The sequence below is a fragment of the Phasianus colchicus genome, chromosome 15 (genome assembly GCF_987193195.1).
Source record: "Phasianus colchicus chromosome 15, bPhaCol1.hap1.1, whole genome shotgun sequence".
In the NCBI taxonomy this organism is placed as follows: Eukaryota; Metazoa; Chordata; class Aves; order Galliformes; family Phasianidae; genus Phasianus; species Phasianus colchicus.
Window position 1 is genome coordinate 14710928 of NC_143450.1, and position 23008 is coordinate 14733935.

The 23008-nt window shown below is 45.0% G+C and overlaps 1 protein-coding gene across 1 annotated transcript in view; it reads left to right on the forward strand.

Moving 5' to 3' along the window:
* The window catches only part of COL23A1 (collagen type XXIII alpha 1 chain), a 148798-nt gene that overhangs the window by 94984 nt on the left and 30806 nt on the right, over nt 1-23008 (forward strand). The window contains exon 3 of the mRNA XM_090151051.1: nt 11019-11063. The gene's annotated coding sequence lies outside the window, so the exon portion shown is untranslated. The remainder of the gene's footprint in view (nt 1-11018; nt 11064-23008) is intronic.

Below are 23008 nucleotides of genomic sequence, written 5' to 3' on the forward strand. Positions count from 1 at the left end.
AGACCGGCTTCCAGCCGTTCATTGTGGCCTCATGGATCGTGGTTTAGAGAGCAGAAGTGGGAGGCTGGAATCTAGATACGTTTTTTTTTCTGATGTTCAGCACTAATTTCCAGCTATTACAGTCTTATACGTGGTTAGCTGCCCTTCCAAAGGCTTCATTTATCTCTATTTCAGAATTCAGCAGCAATATATCTATATTCATGCAGGACTCTCAAGGTTTCTACTTTAAGTACTTTTAGATCCTCAGGTGAAATTAGATCCAGTACTTCAATCATTTAAAAGCGTATCCTGGAACCCAGAAGACAAAATTGAAAGCAGGATCCAGCTTATTGTGTTGTGTTAAACTGAAGTCTGATTTCAGTTAAGATCTTGGCAAGATGTGGTGATAGGCATCGTGTAATAATCAATGAAAGATGAAGGCCAACCCCACTGCCCTGCTTTGGGGAGGGACCAGCCCACTCCTTGGCTTTCAAGAACCAGGTAGGCTTGGAAAGGCTTCTTTTAATAATGATGATAAAACCTTTGTGTGATTACAGAAATGTACGATTGGGAAAATAATGGCTCACAAAATGGTTCAAGCTGGTGTATTTGGGGAGTGAAATCTCACGTCCTGGCTCTGTTTTGCAAACAGAGGATCCCTTACCGCCATCCCACCTGTGCCCCTGTATCAGCAGCTCTGGACATGTGGTCCCACTGCTGTGCTTGTCCCTAACACCAAGACAGAGGTGCTGGGTGCCTCGTGTGTTTCCCTGTCTCATTTCTCTGAACTTGTTTCCTGTTTCCTCCGTATTTTGCACCATTTTTCTCAAACTTGGCCGCTTCGGTGTACAAGTGGAAACTGATGGTAGCATCCAAACTTAGTAACGTATTGGATAGCTTTGCTCATAATAATTGCCTCTTTCTTTTAATCTTATCTCCGTGTTTAAAGAACAACAGTACCTCATCTCATTAAAACTTTGAACCTCGTCCCTGGATATCTTTGCTGATGCCAAGCGGTGATCCAGCATTTGTTCAGCTGATCTCTGAGATCTGCAGATGACACAAAAGTGAGGGATCTGGAGCTAAAAGGTTGCACCTTCGGTATGGTCAGAAATAAGTTAAATTTCCTGTTTGATCCCTGAGATGCTTTTTGCTATTAAGAACAACAACACATGTAGTTTCTAAATGCCTTTCTATCCCATCAAACCTGCATTTTTTTTTCCCCCCCCACTTCAAAATTGGAAAAGAGAATGAATTACTTTACAGATGACTGGCAGTTTGGAGCTGAAAACAGTCTAAGTACCCTTGAAAAATGCATTTGGGAATGAATTAAGCATGTAGAAGGAGCAGCTGAACAAAGTCAGTCTCCCCGCTCTGGCTTTGAGCTGTTTGCAAGACTGGTGATCCTGAAGCAGCCAAATAAAACAAACGATTCATCAAAAGAGATTCATCAAGTAAGCAAATGAAAGCAGTTAAACAAATACGGCAGTAATTTTGATAATTGGGAAACTAATGTGCACTTGCAGGGCTCCTCAGAACACCTCTCGTCTTGGAAAGCTTGGAAGCAGCTTGATGCAATGTGCTGGCCCAGGAGAAGACTTCAGTCTACAATGAAGTTGTTACCGAAACGTTCCCCAGATGTGTGAGCAATAGATCATTCCCTCCTCACCCCAAAATAAAAACAACCATTGTCACTGAATCCGGGCCAGAGCAGGCCCCAGGCACGATAGAAATGGGCTCTAACAGAGCTGGCCTTTGCAACTTCTGTGGGTGTTGGCTCGTGCCATGTCTTTAATTGTGCCTGCTCCCACCTGGTGCCAACCACCAAGGCATGGTGCACGCCAAAGAAATGTCAGCACGCTTTCTGCTATCTCAGCTATGTTTCTGTGCATGCCGACGCACCTATTTGTCTTCAGGCCTTCCTACAGCTGTTTCGTGCTTGGTCTCGTTGCTGGCTGCTCAGTGCCCATATTCAGCCTTCAGCAAGCTGTCAGCCCCACTGCCATTCAGCAGTGAGCACTGTAGCTCTTCCTGCTCACCTTCGTTGCCTTTCTTGCTGATGGCAATTGCAATTAATTGTAATCAATTCTTGAGACGCAAGCAGCAGCAGGCACGAGTGCTGCTCTTCAGTTAGTCAGAAATTGCTTTGATAGACCAGAATTGCAGCATGTGGCTGCCGAGACCCCAGAGTGTTCCTGCTGGAAGCTGTGCAGCACAGGTCGGATACAGCAGTAAAAGGGCTCACGCTGTTTGATGGTTCGCACTTGCTACCATTCTTCCCAAGAAGTGAATATGGCTGTAGCACATGTTGGTTGTGTCTGTATAATGGAAACTGTATTATCCATAAAAGTTCATCTGTTCTTTTGTTGGAAGGATCTCGGGTGGGTGGGAAAGCTGTTTGCTCACAGCAAAGCCAGCGCCTGCCCAGGGCTGTCAGAGAAGGCGGTTGTACCTTTAATTACATCCTCCAAAGAGGAGAAGCTTGGTGATAAAAATGGAGCGTGGTGAAAACTCGTGGTCTAAGTATTGCATTTCAACAGAACAAATGCAGCGTCTCTACAAAGAAATATCTTTTCTCCCCCTTTACATCTCTCTGTAAAAATTTTTCGTCACTGATTTCATTGCATTATCAGGACTAAAATGAGAAACATTGCTTACGAGCAAATATAGCATTTGAATACGGGCCAGAAATTCCTTTTACAGTATAAGCTTTTGTGTGAAATAAAAGCCAAACAGCTGCTCACAGCTGAAGTCTGAGTAAGTGATCTAATGCTATTGCTCTGGTCTCAAATTTGAGAGTAAATTGTTTCTTTGCCAAAGACATCGTGCCAACCTACCTGGTCCCAATTTGTGAGAACAAAGTACGTTGTTTCTGCTGCTCTGGGGGTGAAATCATTTTTATTTGACATTTTTTCCATCATAATTTCAACCCTGATGTAGGAAGACTCCATGAGGCTGAGACTCTTCTCCCCTCTAGTTCTCCAAGGTATGCTTGAGTAGGATAATGCCTCTCTGACAGGCTAGTCCAGCATGACGTATGGCTGTATTTAATATATCTGGAGACTCTTTTTTGGCCACTCATGCAATTTGCTTTTGATGTGGTGGTGTTGTTTTCTTAAATCATCTTTTCTCAAATCTTCTGTCCTTACTTCTTCTCCTGCTTCTTTTGCAGTGCCCTTCCTTAGCTGCTCTCCATGTTTTCCCATGTAAACCTCTTCCCAAGAGCTGACCATGAGACCACCACAGCCTGAACCTTGAGCTTGTTGACATCAAAGCTCTGCCCTTAGGGAAGAGCTTAACTGGGGACAAGGTAGATATTAAGATACCCAAATGGCTTAACTAAAAGTATCTGTGAACTTTGAAAGCTCCTTAGTAGAAAAGATAACTAGGAGCTAATGGATGCAGGACAGTTGTTTTCCACTTGTCTAATTCTCTCCATGCAACCACCACACCTGCATGTTACTGGGAGGATGGAGGGAATGTTTAAAATAAAGATACTGTGCCTCAGTGGTGCTTTAACTTAAACCAGGCTTTAGGAAAAAGGTGGAATTTACCAGAAGGGAACTTTCCTGTCAGTAGAAGGGGCAGAATATTTTGCTACATGCCTTTTAGACATGGGTTCTATCTGTCAAATCTACCGCTGTGTGCTTGCCTGCTCACAAAAGGTTTTAATTTCCAAAGAATCTAAAGAAATTGCTTCACGCTCACTGAACTGTGCTGTGAGTGTACTGTTAGGGCTTAAGTTCCTGTAAGGTTTATTGCAAATGTATGGACAAGAAGGAAGGAAAAGCCCCATAGCAAAGGCGATTCACATCCTCACCTGTGATGGCAGCTGCCTTAGCTGGTACCCAGTGGTACAGGCAGATCTCAGAGCAACTCCAGACTTGTCATAGGGCAGAACAGAGGATTTACTAAATCTGAAAGCTTGAGGCATGTACTGTATTTAGAAGTTAGTGATGTTTATTAAGCATTTTTCTATTTAAAGAAAAAAAAAAGCATCTTTTAAGAGTTTAGATGTGTTGTTGTGATATGCACAGCTATAAAAATAAAAGAAATATGATGGTCGGAGAAAATGGGGTAAAAACCCCTGAGGCCACCTAGTCTGTTTCCTGCATGCGTTAAATGGTCTGCCCAATTTGCATGCTGCTTTTACCTGCATTTCAGCTGGCTGCCCTTCCATCCCACCAGCTGCTGGGTAAATGCTTTCCTGATAGCGAGCAGCAGCATTTTGCATCTGTTGCCACCATCATCAGACAAATCTCCAGCTCCCCAAGGTCGCAATAGTGTTAATAATAGCCCTCCCCTGCGTGCTGAGTGGCATTTTAATAGTGTTACTCTGAGTACCTCTCCGGGCATTGTTCCAGCAGAGCGGAGTTCCTGACAGCTGAATCATGTTTCCTTTAAATTACATTGTCAAAAAGATTGTTCTTCTTGTGTGTTGTGACTGGCACCAGCAGTAAATTGGGTAACCTGCAGTTGGATACCACCTCCTGCCCTATTCTGTGCTGCAGCATCATTTATCTGGCAAAATCTTCTCCCTAGACAGTGCTGTGGTTTTCTCACTTCAGAGGTTTGCTGGTGGCGAACTTGAATGTACAGTTTTTCCAAGGAAATGTTAACAGGTGGATGCAGCCCAGTGTGCTTTTATTTGTAACTGCATTTGTTTGTGCCTTGGGATCAGATATTCTACATTGGACAAAATTATTCTGAAGCAGCCTACATGATGTCCACAGTTTAGGGGTTTATTTGTGTCATGCTGCTGTCGTAGTGATAACATCTGATTAATTTCTTTCCTGCTTAGTGCAGCTTTGGCTTTTTACTTAAATTTCACAAAGGCTTCATCAGCACGTTGCTCATCACCTCATTGGGTCATTGGAGCCGGCAGGATTTTTTGGAAGCTAAACTGATGTAATACAACTAGGTTTTCAAAATCAGTCATTCAAATCAGTCAATGGTGTTTGCTTCTGGCCAAGTTCAGCTTAAAAATAGAAACTCCAAATTCTGCCTGTAGTCATTTCACAGCAAAATTTAAATACTCAGTGGTTCTTTCTTTGGTTTCCCTTGGTCTGCAGCGTTTGCTGGAATGTGTGTGTGTTGCTGATGGCTTACTTGCACCACCACGTAAGAGAAGGTACTTTTCCTTGCATTTATTCCACATGGAAAGACGTGGTTGTGTGGGTTTTGTTTGGCTTTTTCTTCCATGAAGGTGAACTTTTGTTCCGTCATTTGAAGCATGCAACAGCATGGAACTTTGGTCTAAGATAATGCAAGCAATGAAAATAGGAAGAGCTCCCAGAGATGGCTTACTTTTCTTTGATGTGTCATTGTGATTTGTCATAGAGCAGTGCTGGATGAGTTTTGAGCAGGAAAATGTCAATTTTTATGTTAATGTTGATTGGTCACATGGAAGCTAAATCTCTTGGCACTGTTTGTGTGATTGCTGTAGGGTTGATCTCATGATCAGCTGGGCCCAATCGCTCACTTGCTTTGTGGTTTGCATATGGCAAATTGCATGCTTGCTTTTAGGAAACTGAGAAACAAAGTAAGGTAAATCTTGCCAAAATGAGGCACTGTCCACAGCCTACATCTTCAGAGGTGCTCACATTCATCTTTTCCAGCCTTGGTGATTCTATGGGAAGTGGTTTAATGGGAAATACTGCTGACTGGATGATCTTGAAGGTCTTTTCCAACCTTGGTGATTCTATTCTATAACTTTTAAATACAAAGAATATGATTGTTTGCTTAAAGTCTATATGGTATGTATTTCTTTGTGTAGTTACAAGGATCTTTTCTAGATGTGCAAAACTGTTACTCAGCTGTTCTCAAATTTTTGCCTTGCCATTTTCACTTCTCCTGTAGTTACTGCATGTTGAGTAATATGGGAAATGACAAAGAACACTTTAGTTTTTGCTGTGGGATCCTGGATCTGGAACAGCTAATTCCAACTGCAGATAATACTCATTAGCTTTGAGTACTTCCGTGCTCCAAAAATGCAATTCATCAAAACCCAAGTACTTTGTGTCAGATCTGAATGTTGCACTAGAGATTTTGTAATCCAACATGTCAAACTTGTTTAAATGTGAGATTGTAACTGAAAACCAGAGGAAGCAATAAGTGCTTCATTATCTTGCTTACCTTATAGAAGTGTCTTGCAGTTCTTGGGGAAAAAAAGAGAATAAGTGCTTTACTGCAAGAAATGCACAGCCATTTCCTATGCTGTAGGGGTATTCCCAACATCTGTACGTGTTTCTTATTATTGCAGGCAGGCTGGTACTTTGTATGGGCAGATTTACTGATGCAAGCAAAGCAATACTGCACCTGGTAGATAAGTGGGCATCCTGCTCACTGGGGACTGTTTTGATCCTGGTGACTTGCCTCCTGCAGGAGGTGGCTTTGTGTTTGCAAATGTTTTAGCAGAAAAAAGCCAAGTTGCAAATGCTTTCGGAAAAAGCAGTCTTTGAGGGTATGTTTGCTCATCTGTTGTAGGTAACGATGCTTTAATTTGCCTGAAGATGTTACAGTAAGGCTGATGAATTTCTACCAATTGCTGCTGGAGGGCTCTGGTGTGAGTTTCACTTTGCTCCTCTTCCTCAGCTCTACCATCGAGTGGTTTTCCAGTTTGCATCCATTGCAGATAAAGGAGTCTGTTTATTTGCTAGATTCACATTGATGAAACTCTGCCTGACTTGACTAGCTAGCACATACCTCGAGAAGCCTGATTTGATCAACTTTTCTCAGAGTTCGGAGTGTGTCAGAGCACAGTGAACACAGACAGCCACCGTTCTCATAAAGCAACGCAAAGCCCTTCATGTGTGTGTGCAAACATTTGTGCTTACACTCTGAAAGCTTTTCAGAGCTACCATCTCTGTCCAGGATTTGCACCAGTGCAGATGTGGGAATTTGAAATCTGCCGTGTAAACCTTCCTACCTTGCATATGGCAGCCTACACAGCTGCCAAAACATGCATTCTCTTGTTTTAAAAATAAAGTGGGGTGTTCTCCATACATCTGCTCCTGCCCTGTGTTTTGCTGCAGCTTTGCCAGGGTATTATCAGAAAATGGCCTGAGTAAGCCCAGCCATAACAAAAGGAAAAAATTCCATGTTTGATGTAAGTGCAATTGTGGCTTTATTCCAGTCACTTCTTAATTTATATCTCAAATTCAGTTTATCTTCATGCCCTGGTGACTAAACAAAAGAGCTGCATGCACTTGACTGTTTGAAGAAGCTGTCTCTGGGTGTGAGGAAAAAGGGAAAAATGATTTAGGAGTGGGGGTGGATTCAGAATGCTCAGCATATGGCACAGTCTCAGTTGCTGTAAATGAAGCACAGTCGGCTCTTCAGTTTGTTTCTACATATATATATATAATTTTACTCTTTGAATGGTCTTGAATATTATTTTTCCTTCTGCAGCAAGGATTCACCCATGGGAAGGGAAACCTTTGTTGGCTACGATTAACAAAAACACTTAAGACCAGTGGTAAATTTGGGATGTTTAAAGAGCTGTGCCAAACCAAACTGAATGTATTTCATGTGCTGGAATCATTGGTGTCATTGGTGTTGGTGATCATTAAGTTTGGGATGTAGACTCTGCCATATCTTCTTGGAGTGGTTTATCTGTTTCCCCCCCCCAGCTCCATGCCCCATCCCATCCTCTTCACTGGGACCCCCTCATTTTAGCTCAGCTGTAGTTAAAGAGGAGTTTGTGGCTGTAAATTTCTGGTGCCAAGGTTCTGGACTCTTCTAGGCAAAGCATAGCCACAGACATGCTGCCCAGCTGCTCCAGTTTGGTTTGTGGAGCTCTTTTTTTCCCTGAGATTGAGCACAGCTCCCCAGCATGCAGCATCCTCCTCTTTGCATCCTCGTTCAGGAAGATCTGCATGGAGGTATGAGAAAGAAAATAATCCTTTGCTTTTTTCTGTATCTTGAAAGCAACTGGCTTGCATATTGAACTGCAAGGAGCTTTTTTCCACTGTAATAACCAGACGTTGCTTTCTGGGTGGCTTTTCTACTAACATAGAGCATGGCCAAAGATTTCAGAGTTCTTACGGTGCTTGGACCAAATTTGAAATGAATCTGATTGGATTTTTTTTTGTTTTCATTTGGAAAACTGTAGGTGTTTCTAATCTGTGTCTGGTATTTGCACTGAGTCTTTGGGTCCATTGGAATCCAAAGCCAAGAGGGTTCATGCAACATGTTGTGACCCAAAACTGTTTAATCTCAGTTCCGTGGTCTCAGAGTCTGCAGCCCGACCTGAGTACCTGATGAGTATCAGCTGAGCAAGCATCGCAGGGGCTGACTTCTGTCCATGAACCATAAAGCTTTTCCCCAGGGAATAAGAAAGTAAATTGGCCTTTGTGCAGGAACAGCTCGAGTAGGGCTGCAGTCTCAGTGCTCTGCTCCAGACCCTGCGGTACGCTGCAAAGGTCTCCTGCCTTCTAAGTAAAGCCATATGGGAAAAAATACCAAAAAAAAAAAAAAAAAAAAAAGAACAAAAAAAGAAAAAGAAAATTGCTTTTCTGAGATTGGGGCCGAACCAACCAATTTGTTCAAGCTATTCTTCTGGTTGACTCATTTTCAATGGGGGCTTAGGGGGGAAGTAATTTTATTGAAGACAACTTGAAAACCCCCGCAAGGAGAAGGGGAAACAATCGAAATGACTTCCAGCTCATGAAAATTAAACATTTTAAAAGTGCCAAGCATGTGAGTGGGTGAGCCCTCCAAAATGGTATCAAGCTTAATCCCATGTTAGAACACAATGGGTTAGAGATGATTGCATCTAGAAAAAGAATTTCTGAATGTACTCTTGGTGCTTCTGGCTGAGATCACAGTAGATGTGGCTTTGCTGGGCTGTGATGTTGGGTACTTTTTCTTGCTGGCATTTAAAGCTCACCTTCATTTTGGTGAACGCCAACTTACGTAATGTCCAACAGTGACACAGGCAGTAATTTGCTCATGAAGTTGAGGTGTCTGTGTTAGCTGGTTATCCCCCTACACCTGACAGCGTCCAATTTGTTTTAATTATGATGACAGACAATGCACGTGGTGTGTTCCACATACTAGACCTGTTTTCCTGGTATTGATAGATTACAGGGTTAGTAGAGCGGCCCAATTGGCATTGGGTAAATCAGTTCAAGCAGGACTAATTTACTGTGCTATGGAGAAATATGTGGTTTGGGCTCTTGATAATACTTCATGTGAATTATAAAACAGTATTGACTTACAGCTTTTCATTTCGTTGCCTGCAGTGGATGACACGTGGCCACTGCCCAGGGGAACAGCTGAGTCAATGCAGTCTGTGTACCAGGAACTTTTAACCTTCTTTCTGAGCATCTATTCCTTAGGTGCACCTATCAGCTCTTTCTCGTAATGCTCCCTAATAGCGATGCATTTCATGCTTTTCCTTTGTGTTACTGAATCTGTCGTCTCAGCGGAAGGCTCGCAGTGTTGTCAGAAGCGGCACGCTGTGCTCTGGATTAGGGCTGTTTAGCTTGAACGTGACAAGTTGTTTAAAAGCAGGCTGCTTTATGCTTCGGATCCATTCTCCTCTCCAAAACTGTCTCTCGTAAAAATGTAAATAAAGAACTCCCAGTGCTGATAGAGAGGAGCTGGTATGGTCAGAAGAAAGGCTCAGCGATTACCCAATTGACGCTAATGCAACATAAATCTTAATTATATTGAACAAGCATCGAACTGCGAGATCTTAGGAGATGGAGTCATTAGGTAACGGCTTACAGCTACCATTTATCTTCAAACAAATTCCCAGGCCTCCCTAACGCCCTTTGTAGTCTCCTGAAGGGATCTGAAAGGAGATGTTCTGTGTGCTCCCTCTGCCCAGTGCTCTGAGGTTGGCCCTGCAGGGTGTGCTCTTCTGTCCCTTGTGTGAGAGGAGCTCAGGGTGATGACCTGGTGGCACCTCCATCACAACGGGGCTGTGAGCTGCTGCCCAGCGGTGCTCTGGATATGGCGTTCTCTCATTCAGCCCCCACTGAAATTCTCTCTCATCAGAAACTTTCCTGTAGTCAGATGTCCACTGGCAGCAGGATCCTAGCCCTGGTTTTCAAAATATGTTTTTCCTGCCTTTCCAAATCCACTTTTTTAAACTTTTTTTTTTTTTTTTTTAGATAAATCCTGCTAATGGAATGGAAGGCGATCAGTCTTTGTTCTCAGCTTTCATTTCTCTCAGTGGGTGCTGTACTTGTAGTTCCAAGCTTTACTTATTATTACAGATTTTCTTCTGGAAAGGAAAGGTCATAGGGAAAATACTGCATGATGTAGAGGTGTGAAGGAGTAAGAAATCCCTTGACATTTAAAGCAGGTTTATTTTTTTTTAATAGGCAGTCTTTGCTTTCTCACAGATTTCTCACATTTGCCATCCTCAGAGCCTGAGCTCTGCACATTCACCCTTTAGCACCACACCTCCCCTCAGTTAGCTGCAAGCACCACTACCAGTATGCCAGGTGCTTGCTCCAAAACTCAGCCTCTTCCTCCCAGGGCTCTGTGAGGACATCCCCTGCCCCCTGCGTGCTCATAGGGGAGGCTGCTGCTGTGGAGTTTTTCTTTCACCTTTTCATAATAATAGGGGAAATCGGAGAGAAAGGGCAGTTTCCATCAGCAAGCTGTTCTAGCAGTCGATGTGGGAACTCCTGACTCGGATTAGTAAGAAGAGGTTCCCATTCCACACTTGGATCAGTGCTGTAATGTGCAAAACTGCAGCAGCCACTTGTGTGGTGCACGGATTGCCCAGAACTGCAGCTGCACCGCAGAGCACGAATCTGTATGTAGTTTCTACAACTTTCTTCTGAGTTTTTGGAGCACTTAAGACCCAGATCCCTCTACAACATTGCACGATAACTTCAAAAACTCCTTCCTCCTTTCTACCTTGCCTAGGTGCATCTCTCCCCCCTTTTTCACTGTACCGATGTACTCTGTGCAGGAGGCTGGTGGGCTGGGGGGTGGGGAGGGGGGGCAGACAGTACTTTGGGCACAAGGGGCAGAGCTCACAGTGTGCCCATCACTAACCCTCAGCTCTCTTTCTACAGGCCCTCCGGGGAGGCGAGGGAAGCCTGGACGGCGTGGAGAGCCTGGTAAGCACCGCAGTCACCCCCGGGTACCAATGCTGTTACGTGCCCCGTGGGCTGGCTCCTGCTGAAACTGTGCCTGGGTGGGAACTTGTACCTTTGCTAAGTGTTTTGGTTCTGCATCTCTGTCGTTTTGCTGTCTGGTTGGTTTTCTTTTGTGTTGTGAACTGGGAAAGCACTGATCTTGTGACAGCAGGAGAGTAGGGCTGTTGTGTTCTGCTTTTAGGTCTGAATGTGGTTGGAAAGGGGAGAGGTGTAGATTGTGTTGCTCTTTTAAGGAGAACGGTTGCATCTTGTTAAAGGAAAGTACCAGAAAGGCGTGTCAGAGACCAACAGATGAAGTTCTACACTCCTCATCTTTTAAGCTGTTGAATTTGAGTGAATGAATGGAGACCAGGCAGGTTTTTTCTTATCCAGGAGGCTGCTCTCTGCTGCTGTTGGCTACAGTCGATAAACTACCGCATTTTCCAAAAGCATAACTTTCTGGCCAGCCATTTCTAATGGTTTTTTCTCTTTGTTTTAACTATGGGGAGAGGGAATCAGGCTGCTAGTGCTGCGGGCCAGGAGCTGATCTCTGTGGGGGCAGGCAGACATTTCCTTTCACTGGTGCCATCTCACCGTGTGTTTCTGAGGCATCTTTGCTCACAAAGCATCAGGGATTCCTTGCAGCCAGGGCAGGGATGCTGCTCTCATGGTGACAATGGCAGATCCCAGTCCATTTCACCAAACCCCCTTTTCCCAGCAGTTGGGCTGTAGGAACGACCACCAGCTGGCTTTGATTTTTTTCATGTTTGTTTTTAAACATCAGAGCACTCATGAAAGCCCTTAAAGGATACAGCATTCCACCAAGGGCAGCTGGCAAGAACTGCCATGAATTTGGTACGTTTATACACATATTCATGCAAGCATTTCCAAGGTGCCTCCAGCCCGTATCAAAATTTAGCAGCACCAAATGTGAGTGTGCCTTCATGTTTCATTTGTCATCTTGCTTCACATGAGAGCTTCTGAAGGCTGCTCTGGTTATGCCACAGCACATCCACAAGTGCTGTGTGAGCAGATTGGCACAAGGATGGAGGTCCTGGATGTCCCTGTGCCCTCAGGACAGTTGTGAGGGTTACTCCTTGATGAACTCCAAGCAAATGTGGAAGGCAGAGTGATTCTTGTCATCAACACTGCTGTTGGGTCGTGGTGTTTCTGAAGGTTTTAACGTCGTGTTGCAGCTGTCCATGCATCCCACTGGAGAGGCAGAAAGCTGCTGGTGAATCAACACAGGACCAACAGGAAAGCACAAGTTATAACATAAAAAAAAACAAAAAACAAAAAAACCAATAGTCATTAATAACATGCATCTTTTCTCAAGTTTTATGCAACTGTGAAGAAAATCAAGAAGAGTGGGATGTTGGAGAAGGAAGAGCCACAGGGCACGTGCTGGCAATGGGCCTTGGCGCTGATTTCCTCTGAAGCAGTGGCTGGCATCAGCAAACACCTGTGTGCACCAACACATGCACACACAATCGATGGGGCAAAGCAGTTAAACCTGTGTAATGCAGTGCAGCCCTGAGGCCTGCTCTGCTCTGCTGCAGATAGAAACGTGGAGAACAGGCTTCCCTCCGTATGTTGCTTTTGGCCGAGCTGCCAGATGTTTGTTTTCATAGATAGCTTGAATATATATTTCTATATTTGAGAACCTGACCACACATAAACCAGGTTCTTTTTCCTTCGCTGCAGCTGATAAATGTGAATAAAACACTGTTTGCCTAGCATGATAGCATCCATCCCCAGAGGCCAGATGTGGTTATGGTCTTACAGCCTCCAGACAAGCACTGTTGTCAAGCCAGGAGGCGAAGTGCTGGCTCCAGCCCTGCCAAAGGGAGAGCTTTTCCTGGCAGTTCTTAAAATGGTAACATTGAAAAAACCTTTTTCTGATTCATGTTGAAACTTTCAATCTGTATCTCTTATAAACAAGCAGGGAAACCTTGAAGAGATCATCCTGTCCCATTTCAATCGCACTCTTCTGTTGATTTAAACCAAGACTCAATTTTACTTTTTTCTTTGGCTCTGATGGATTCGGATCATAAAGAAAATTAATCGAACAGCTCTACGTTTCTCTAAGCTAAGAATTCATCATCTTGAAAGCATGCTGAGACAACTGCTGTGCCACAGGAAGGCACCGTAAGAGATGAGTTTTAAACCAACTCTGGAAAAAAAAAGTGAACCGTTTGGATTTTGAAATGGGGCAGACGTGTTACGCGCTCTTCCAGAAGGATGTGAAAACATTGGGATAAACCACTGGCGGTGGCTTGAGCATCGCGACTCCTTCACCTCCTCACCGACCATAAATGTGAAGCTGAGATATTTGGGGAGCAATCCTGCAGCTGTCAGTCTTGCTAAACAAACTCAGAGTTATGGAGGCGAGCGGTGCTGTCTGACCCGCGGTATTTATGCGAGCGGCCATATGGCCCTGGGAATCTCCACTGCAGCTCCTGCAGGGACCAGCTGATGCCCCGCAGCACGTGTGCATCTTGGAGCAGCACAGCGTGGTCCTGGCTGTCCTTGCTCTGCTCCAGCACAGCCCCAGATCCATGGATGGGGCTGACTGCTGCATGCCAGCTGCTGCTCATCCGTTGGAAATAAAGCGTGGCATGGAAGGCCTTCGTGCATCTGTCCTCAGGAAGTGCTGGTGCATGGAAAGAAAAATGCATTTTAATTAATGCAACCTTATGTGCAGTTTGCAGCCTTCTACAAGAAAAATGTGGAAGACTTTGAACCTTTAGCTGCTGTGGTTATTCCTGACAGCAAGCCTGCACATCTGAGATAGTTTTCTTCCCATGCTAAACTCGCGTTCAGTGATGTCTTCATGTGAAGTAAGAGCTGATTCTGGATGTTTTCTGGAGGCGAGCCTCTGATTCTGACAGCAGTAGCGTGGCTGCTTTGGGCACAGGGATTGGCCATGTGGGTACGCCTGGAGAGGGGCTGTTATTTGACAGAGTGCTGTTTCATTGGGAAACGTGGGTAAAAGCTGCTGTCTCTGGCTGCAAGTTTTGTTTACAGGAATTTTGTGCTTCAAAAACACTTCTGGGGAAAAGGTTTTGAAATTTTGAAATGAGATAAAACAGCCTTCACCCCCACCCTTCCTTGTTTCCGAATTTACATTTCACTGCAGTTGTTTTTTTAGCTTGAACTTCTACCAAAGTTTTGGTTCAAAGTATTTTTTTTAAATATTTTGTTACATCCATTCTGTTTACAGAAATATCCCAGTTTGGAATAGGGAAGAATCTAAGGCTCTTTTTAATGAAGAGCAAACCAATTTCTGCACAGAGAAGCATTCTTCCTCTCTCAGCCCTACACGTACTTACAGCCCATGTTTTACCCATTATGGCACTTCCAAGCCCCTTGGCCCTGCACGTGCACACGTACAGCCCTACGTGTGCAGTTATTCACGCAGTGTATGCGTGAATCATGCAGAGCTTGGGTTTTATTTGGGAATTTTCAGTGCTCCCTGTGTTTTACCATCATCACTTTGTGCACACTCCGTTGTAGGTGAGGACTGTGTTGGTATCTACTGAGCTTTAGGAGAAGCAACATCAGTCCTACTTATTTATGCTCCAGGACATCTTTCCGCTGTAGCTTTTGTCCCTGGTTTGGTTTCTCTGCTGTCGTGGCAGGAAGGCCTCCATGATAAATGATTAAACAGAAATAGTTGCTTATCCCCAAATTCCCAAGCTGCAAAAATATGTGGAAACAATTGTCTGTGACCTGTCACTTCCCTTATGTCTGTGTGCTGCCAGGGATGAGACCGTGCTGGGTCTTGGACTGACATGAATGTTATTTTGTATACCCAGTCAGGAAGTTTGGGTCACTTATCTGTCATAGGCTTCTGTCCCACCTCCCTCAAGAGCAACTGTTGAGCTTCATAAGGAATCTCGTGGTGTATCTGAGTATCTCCATGCCCTTGCAGACTCAGCTGGTCCCTCACCCATAGCAGTGATGTATGCTGCTGATCGCAGAAACCAATTGTAGACCAAATTCCGTGCACGTGTGGGTTATTCTGTCTTCCTCCTCCTCCTTCTGAAGTAAGCTCCCGAGTTAATTTGTTATCCAGTTCGAAAGTTACAAAGTCTGTTTCCAGCTCTTTGTTCATTACAAGAATTTCCAGTTCATTCTTCAGCGTGCCCACATCTCGAGGTGCCTGGGGAGGAGGCAGCCCTTCGGCACAGGCTGAGCTCCTGCTTATTGCTGCCTTGCAGGATACTTGACTTGCTTCTATAGGAGACAAGGATCTTGTGGCCAGACTTTTAAAGAACATGTTCTGCAAGCCAGAGCTGTTCTGAGGGAGGGAAAGATTGGTTCTATAGGTTTAAATTTATGCCTTAATGAAGATTTATTGGCCAAAAGTGCCAATAAACTCCACGGGTGTCAATGGAGAGCGTTCTGCGTGGCACGTACAGGAGGCCCCTAACTTTGATTCTGGTGGTTGAGAGGAACCTTAAAAGAGCACTTCCCTGTGTGTGCAGGGAGAAAACGGTAGCTGGAAAAGGCAATTGATCCCAAGGAGATTATAATTGGTAGTTGATTGAAATCCCATATTAAAATAATTTCCTGGCTGATTCTTATTCAGGACTTAGATTTTACTCTTCTTCGTGAGGCCTTTTGTGGGTAAGTTGGTATAAGAGTTAATAAATCAGGTTTACGATTCTCAGTTAATACATTGGCTTAGATCCACTGACTTCTGTGTGCAGAAGAAACTAAACCAACACTAATAGCCTGAGTGGATTTTAGCACTAAGACAAATTGAATTCTAGGTGGGGGGAAGATTTGGAGCTGGCGCTTGGCAGTGGCTGTGCGTGGGGCTGGCCACGTTCAGCTGACAAGCACAGGTTAATGGGCTGAGTTTTGGCAGCAGGCACTTTGGTCTCAGCCCTTATTCTTCGGCTTTTGGGGGTTTTTGTTAATAAACTTTTCAACATAAGATTTTTTAAACAAACTTTAAAAACCTCGAAGATGCGTTAGCTTGAAATATGCTTCTCATTGTATTTCATAGAATAATACACAATGAGGAAAGCTAATTATTTTTTTTTCTCTGTTTTAATTTTTCCCACATTATTATTTTTTTTCTTTCTTTCTTAATTGTAATTTGTTTCTGGTTTGGATCAGCCAGGAAATGGAGCATGAAGGAGCCCAAACCAGCAAGCTTTGGGATGCCTCGCAAGTGGGAGTAAACATGGATTGCATTAGAGCAGGGGCTCAGGGTTCACCTCCGGGTAGCACCAACCAGGGTAAATGCTGGGAAATCTGCAGAAATCGGCAGGGCACGTGGCAGAGACCCTGCAGGGGAGCATCGTTCTCTGTGATTATTTATTACTGTTTATTAACTACCGTTAACTACAGCTTCAACCAGTGATACTGGCATCCAAAACCTATTGTAGACTTGTGGGATTGCTGCATCCCTCTGACCTTGAAGGCAGCCATATCACTGTGCTGCTTCTGTGGCAAAGATGGCTTTTGAAATTTCTTCTCTGTTTTCTCTTCTATAGTAATGTGGAGCTCCATGGTGAAGATACCCTTCTTACTTTGGAACTCCAGCTGTGTTGAGGGGCTCTGCTGGCCATGCTCCATGGTTGCAAGGGATGCCCAGGCAGTGATTGTGGATGATGCCTTATGCTGTAATTGGGGTCTTGTGCAGAGAGAGAGGATGGAGTCACGCTGGGAACAAAGGTGTAAAAAATGTGATTTTACGCCCGCCATGAATGCTGGCAGGGCAACGACATGCGTGACATGGGAGAACGAGGGTAGCGTCAAGTTTATCTAGAAAGTCATCATGTTGGAATTGAACTGAGAAGTAATGTAAATCTGATTATTTTTTTTCCCCCCTTTTCTGTGCTTTTTTAGGTTATGCTTCATCTTCATGATTAAGTGACTTTTTTCTTTGTTTTTCTTTTGTTTTCCAGGACCTGCAGTAAGTATCGTGGATTTTACAGTTGGATCGACAAAGTTAAGGCTTTCTCCTTCACCCTCCCCTTCCTTTCTGTGTCATTGCAAAAGCACAGCATTTTTTGGTAGAGGTGTGTCTGGAAGGAAAATTGGTACCAGATGCTGCTGTATTTTTTTCACAATTGTAGACAAATGGTGTGGGGGGAGTTCTAAAATGTTTAACTTGCTGCCCTCGGGGACTTCCAGTAATTTTAAACCCAGCAAATATTCAGAAGGAAAAAAAAAAAGAAAGGTTTCCCTTTAGAGTTTCTTTACTCAGCTTCTATTGAACCCCAAGAGCGCTATACTAATATTTTAATATTTTGATGGGATTTTTAGTTCCAAAGCTCTGCCTTGCTTTTCTTATCTGTTGTGTTTCCATCACTTAACATGGGTTTTGTAGCCTTGCAACGGGGACTGGAGGGAAAGATGCAGCTTGCTTGCTTCTCTTTGAAGTCCTGGGGAGAATAATGAACATTCCTCCCAGTGCAACCAGAAAATTTATGGGGAATTTGTTGTTTGAAGGGGTAATAGTTGAAAATGTGTCAACTCCTCTTTCCAAATGTTCAGACGTGCCTTTCGCTGTGCCACCGCCACTTTCAAATCTGAGGTTATCCTGCTGCTTTTGGAGCAAGAAAAGAACATTCCATTGGGCCCTCCTCGCTGCTGAGGGGTTTTTAAAGAGGATTTATGGGTGTTAGGTGCTTCTGTTTTCCTTCTTTCTTCCCCCAGTGCGGGAGGAGAGGCACAGGCTGTGGGCAGCCATGTGTTTCCCTGTCCATGACGTTTCTTCATGTTGCTCTCGTCTCACAGGGCCTCACAGGGTTGGAAAGGGGTCATTTCAGGAAAAATAGCCTGGCTAGCAATTCTTGGGCTGATTAATTTCCAGTTCTGTCCATCTACCTGAAGGCCAAAAGGTGACGAGGAGCTGCACGTGGAGCGTGGGAGCTGTCACAGCGCTGTGGCTTTGGTTTCCTGGGATGGACCACGCTGCTGATGGCTTTGGTTAATGGCATTCAGCCGTTGGAAATTTCACTTCTATTTCAAGTTTGTTTTTTAGCCCGAAGAGGGGATTGAGTAAAGTTATTATTGGGCTACATTTCGAAGGAGCAAATTAGGAAAATTTAAGGCTTAATGGCTTTGACTTGACTGTTCTTAGAGGAGATCTGAACACACTGACTCTAAGTGTTGTGCCCAATATTAGCCATAAATCCCAGATACTGGTTGGCTCGAGAAAGGCAAACAAATGAATTTTCCTTGTCAGTTTGTGTTCAGAAGTTTAGTCTGACCATGAAATCATTTTCCTGTAAATATTCTGTAATTGAAAACCACAGCACGGCCTCTCTGCCCACACAACAAAAACGATGGGTTTTGGAGATGTTCATAATGGTGTGAAAGGGGCAAGCGCCATCCGAAGGGATCGCAGAGCCCTGCGTGGATGCACAGTGCTCGGGGTGCTGGAGCTGAACTCCACTGATGTGTCTTTAAGGGACTTTTTCTCTTAATTCAAACACTTTGGCTTCTAAACGGGTTGATTTAACCATTTCTGCACCTGCCGTCAGCCCGCACGCAGCCAGCCGCGTTGCGCTTCCTCACGTGCGCTTCGTGGTGCGCCGTTCGGCAGAGGCAACATATGGAGCACTCTGAGTTTTGCTTTGTTTCTCCTTGGTTTCATTTCCTGGTTCCCACGGCACTACTGAATTGCAGGCGGAGCGCAGGGGACGTGGAACACAAACAAGGCGTTTTTCTCTCCCTTTGCCCTTCCAGAGACAGCTCCTGCTTTAGTTCATTTAAAAAAATAATGATCTTGCAATTTTTAGCTCAAGTAGCCTTTTTCAGAGACTTCTTTTAAACATTATAATAAAAGTCCTAGAACCCACAGAACCACAATATTATTTTATTTCAGCAGTACTGCATTTAGCTCTATTGGTTTCTTCTGTTTCTTGATTTTGGCCATAAGGAATTGATTACGTCTTACATGTACAGCATCGCACTGCTGAGGCTGTATCCTCAGTTCTGTTGTTCCCTAGTAGCAGTTGTTCTGGCATTTCATTTTTTGGCTGTCATAAGCTAGTTGTGTGTACAAAATTATTAGAATTTGTGGTGCAGGATTTGTGGCTGTTGGATGATTGATCATCCTGTCTTGTGAGTGAGGGGGATTCTGCTCTGCTGTGCTATAAAACCTCCGTTTCAGAGGGTATTAAAATCACATGCTGGGTAGGAAATTTCTGCCATTGAAGGATAGACTTGCCACATACATAATTAAACATTTACAGACTCAGATATTAGCAGACACTTTATGCATTAGCATGCTGACTGGGAAGCTCACCAGCGAGCGAGTTTACAAGTGTTTCCTATTTGTGTGTGTGCTCCAGTGCCATACATCTCTATAAAGACCTCACTGTATGCTTTATCCCAAGGCTGCAATTTGTTAAATAGGTGGTTGTGGAAGCCAGTGTTGTTTCTGGATGAACCAATGGTGCTGCAGGAGCACTTAGCAAGAAGTGAAAACCATTGTAATGGATAGGAATGGGCTGCCAGAGCTGCTCGTGCTGTAAGAAACGTGTGGAGCTCGCTGCATATCTGAGGCATGCTGACATAATCTATGTTTATAGTAGCATATGACACTGCTGTAGCAGACACATGCCTTACTGCCTGCCTGTGTACCAGCTAATGCTTAACAGCTCCTTCCCAGCAATCTGCCTGGTGTCTGGCTTACAGCAGTCCCTCACTGTGTCACTGGCTCAGCTGGAGCTGTAAATGCCTTTGGGAGCCCCCAGAGGGGGAGCAAAAAGGGTGAAGTCCTCTGGTTGAGTTGGGGTTTTCTCTGCTGCTCCTACAGGTATTGTTAATGACTTAAGGTCTTTCCCCATAGCATCCTCTGGCTTTCCACTTCACTGCAAACACAAGCGAGCTGTAGAGGTGAGCTGGGGGAATCTCAACCTCAAAGAGAGTAATGGATTTGAAAGGGGAAACCTGCACAGGATCAGGTGCCGCGGTAGTTCAGTGCTCAGCAATCACCAACCAAACCTCTCTCTGGTTTTGGGATGGGGCCATGGGTGCGTGGCTGGGACCCTACTGTTTGCTTCATGGGCAGCAGGGATGGGGGCAAGCTGGCCAAGCCTTCGGTAAGTAGCTCAAGTGAGGCATGAGGTCAAAATCTGGGGAAAATTGGCTGTAGGCATGACCTTTTTGGGGAAGAAAACTGCCCCGAGAGATTTCTATGGAGGAGTTCGGTCCTAGGGCCATTGGGGAGCTGACAGCCCCTGCCCTGCCTGCTGCCATGAGCATTGACTGACCTGATATCTCGCTTGTTCCCCACCACAGGGGCAGTCAGGACGCGATGGTTACCCGGTAACTCCGCTATTCCTTTTATTTTTATTCTCTTTTAATCTGCACCCATCATTCTTTCTGTCTTTGCCATGACACTTGATTTTCTTTGCGTGTCTTGATCTTTTTTTTTTTCCTTTTTTCTGCCCTCTTTGTCAGTGATGCCCTTTAGAGAGATTTGGCCCCAAATCTCAGGAGCCTTTGCAATATTCTCCGTTGTTTACAGAGCAAAAGGCTTGAAGTCTTTCATGGTATTACAGGACACTCTTGTGGTATTTGTTATTGCACTCCTGCCCGTTTACTTTTTTCTCAAGAAGACTGTTAGGAAAACTTGCTCCTTGTCACTGCCACCTCATGCCCTGTCCTGATTCCCCCTGAGCAGCTGTTAAACAAAACCAACATCTGTTGGATTTCGTGCGCGTGATGGATGGAGAGCTTGAGGAAGGAAAGCTGGAAGGAAAACAAAGCTGATCTCAGTTTCCATTTTCCCCTCCCTGAGGAAGACAGGAACCTTTCTCCAGCAGGCCCAGAGGAGGAGAGGTACACACAGGTGTTAATTTTGCAGAATGAGCAGGTGGACTTTGCAGTAGGTTGGGGCACCATTGCTTTGGATGGCTCCATCTCCCCCTGGATGCTGGAGCCTTGTCATGTCTGTGGGGCCTCAGCAGAGCAAGGAGGGCACGGAAACACACAAGAAGTGGTTCAGAGCTGAACTCAAAATGGGAGACTTTGCTCTGGTTGACCTGTGTAATTGTAGTTTTACGGTGGCTTCCTGCTCTTGCAGGATGTGGCTAACCACTAATGAACAAACAGTACCCTTGGCTGTGGGCAGGTTTGCCCTCATCTTTATGTTGATGATATTCTGGCAAAGCGTGTGCCTGTGGTTAGTCATGGAGTCGTGAACATCGGAAATGCTGAGATGAAATAGCAGATTTTCCCTAGCACAGAGCATGCCCCCCAGCCTGGCCTGGCAGCCAGCCCCAGCCTTGTGTTGACTCCAGGTCCCGGTGAGGGATTCTGCTGCTGCCTCAGGGCTGGCAGCCACCTCCAGCTCTGCTGCTTCGTCTGCACTGGGAGAACAGCATTATATCCCTGGAAGGTTTTTGCTCCTGTCTCCTTGCTCCCTGGGACCTCCTGTTGCTGCGCTATTGATTTTATTCTGGGCCTTGCAAAATGATGAACCCAACCCAGTGAACAGTGAATTGCTGGCCTGTGGCTATGCTAAGTATCTTTATCTAATAAGGAGGTGATAATAATTGTATTTTCAAGGCGTATATGTGGAGGACAAAACAACATAAAGCAGAATTGAGAGTGATTCAGTAGAAGCATGTGGAGAGACTTCATTACATCCAGTTGCTGGGGCAAACTGATGTAATTATTTAGTTTCCTTCCAGCTGATGAAATTAACTCCGAGCAGGTAAAATTTGAAGGTGGATATAGGCCTCGTCTGGCTGTAGTTGTTCCTATACAGCAATGCAGGGCTGGTGGTGGAGGTGGACTGTGTCACAGTGGGGGATGCTCAGGGCTCAGTGGATGTCCTTGTGGGAGAGCACCATGCTGGGGCACTGCTGGGAACGGGGCTGGTGGGGAGGGCTGGGCACTGGCATGGCCAGAGATCGTTCTAACATGGGAAACCTCAGTTGAGCCCAGTGAGTAGATGCTTTCATAGAACCATGTGGGGATGTTGTGCCATCATTTTGGCATCTTCTGATCATTTCTTGATTTTTTTTTTCCCTCTCCCGTGCTTTCTGCAGTTCCTTAACAAAATTGCATGAAACTTTGGCTACGGGCAAGTGCAGAAGTAGTAGTGAGTGGAAATTAAATAGTGTTTGGCACCAGAGATGGATGTGATAACACTTCCACCTCTTGGATAACAGTTCTTTGATTTTATTTGCAAGTTGCTAGCATTTGAGCAAGGTGCTGAGTGCAATAGGGAGAGCAGATAGGCTCTCAGGAGGGCTTGAGCCAGTCTGTCAGTCCAGCTGGGCTTTGAGACTCTTGTTTAACAGTTAAGCGTGTGCCAACAACAACGTGTGTTACCCTAAATCCCTTCTGGTTTTGAGTGAGTGTTGGAATTAAATGAAGTGGAAATAGAGCACGAGCTCTCTGCGGTTGCGGGCTCAAAGTTCAGTAGCTCAAGTTGTTTCTTCTGGTGAGCTGGGACACATTAGCCAGGCACAATCCTGGACAGGAAAAGCCTTCAACGTGCATTAGTGCAGCTGTGTGGTGTGGGCTGCATGGAGGGCATAGGGGCACAGCAACTTCCAGGGCCCTTTTACATCTCTGGCTTTGATGCTCCGTTCCCATTTCACTATGCCAACAGTTGCCCTGCTCAGGATCATGCCCAGCAGCCATGGGGCAACACTGGGGCTTCAGCTGCACCCACTTTGAGTGTGCACAATTGGGTGCTGAGCTCTCCCTGCTGCTCTGGAGGGTGTTGCAGAGCACGGCTGCAGGCAGGACAGCCACTCCTGCTGGTTTGCCTGCATTGTTTCGCTCTGGCACTCCCCTCACCGGCTGTACTGAAGAGATGACAGTAGCTTTGTATCAGATTGATGAGGATAATTTGGATGACGCTTTTGGTGTTTGCCAAGAGTGCCCACCCCAAATTTACACGCAGACTCAGAGCTCAATTTTGGGTTTTTCCGCAG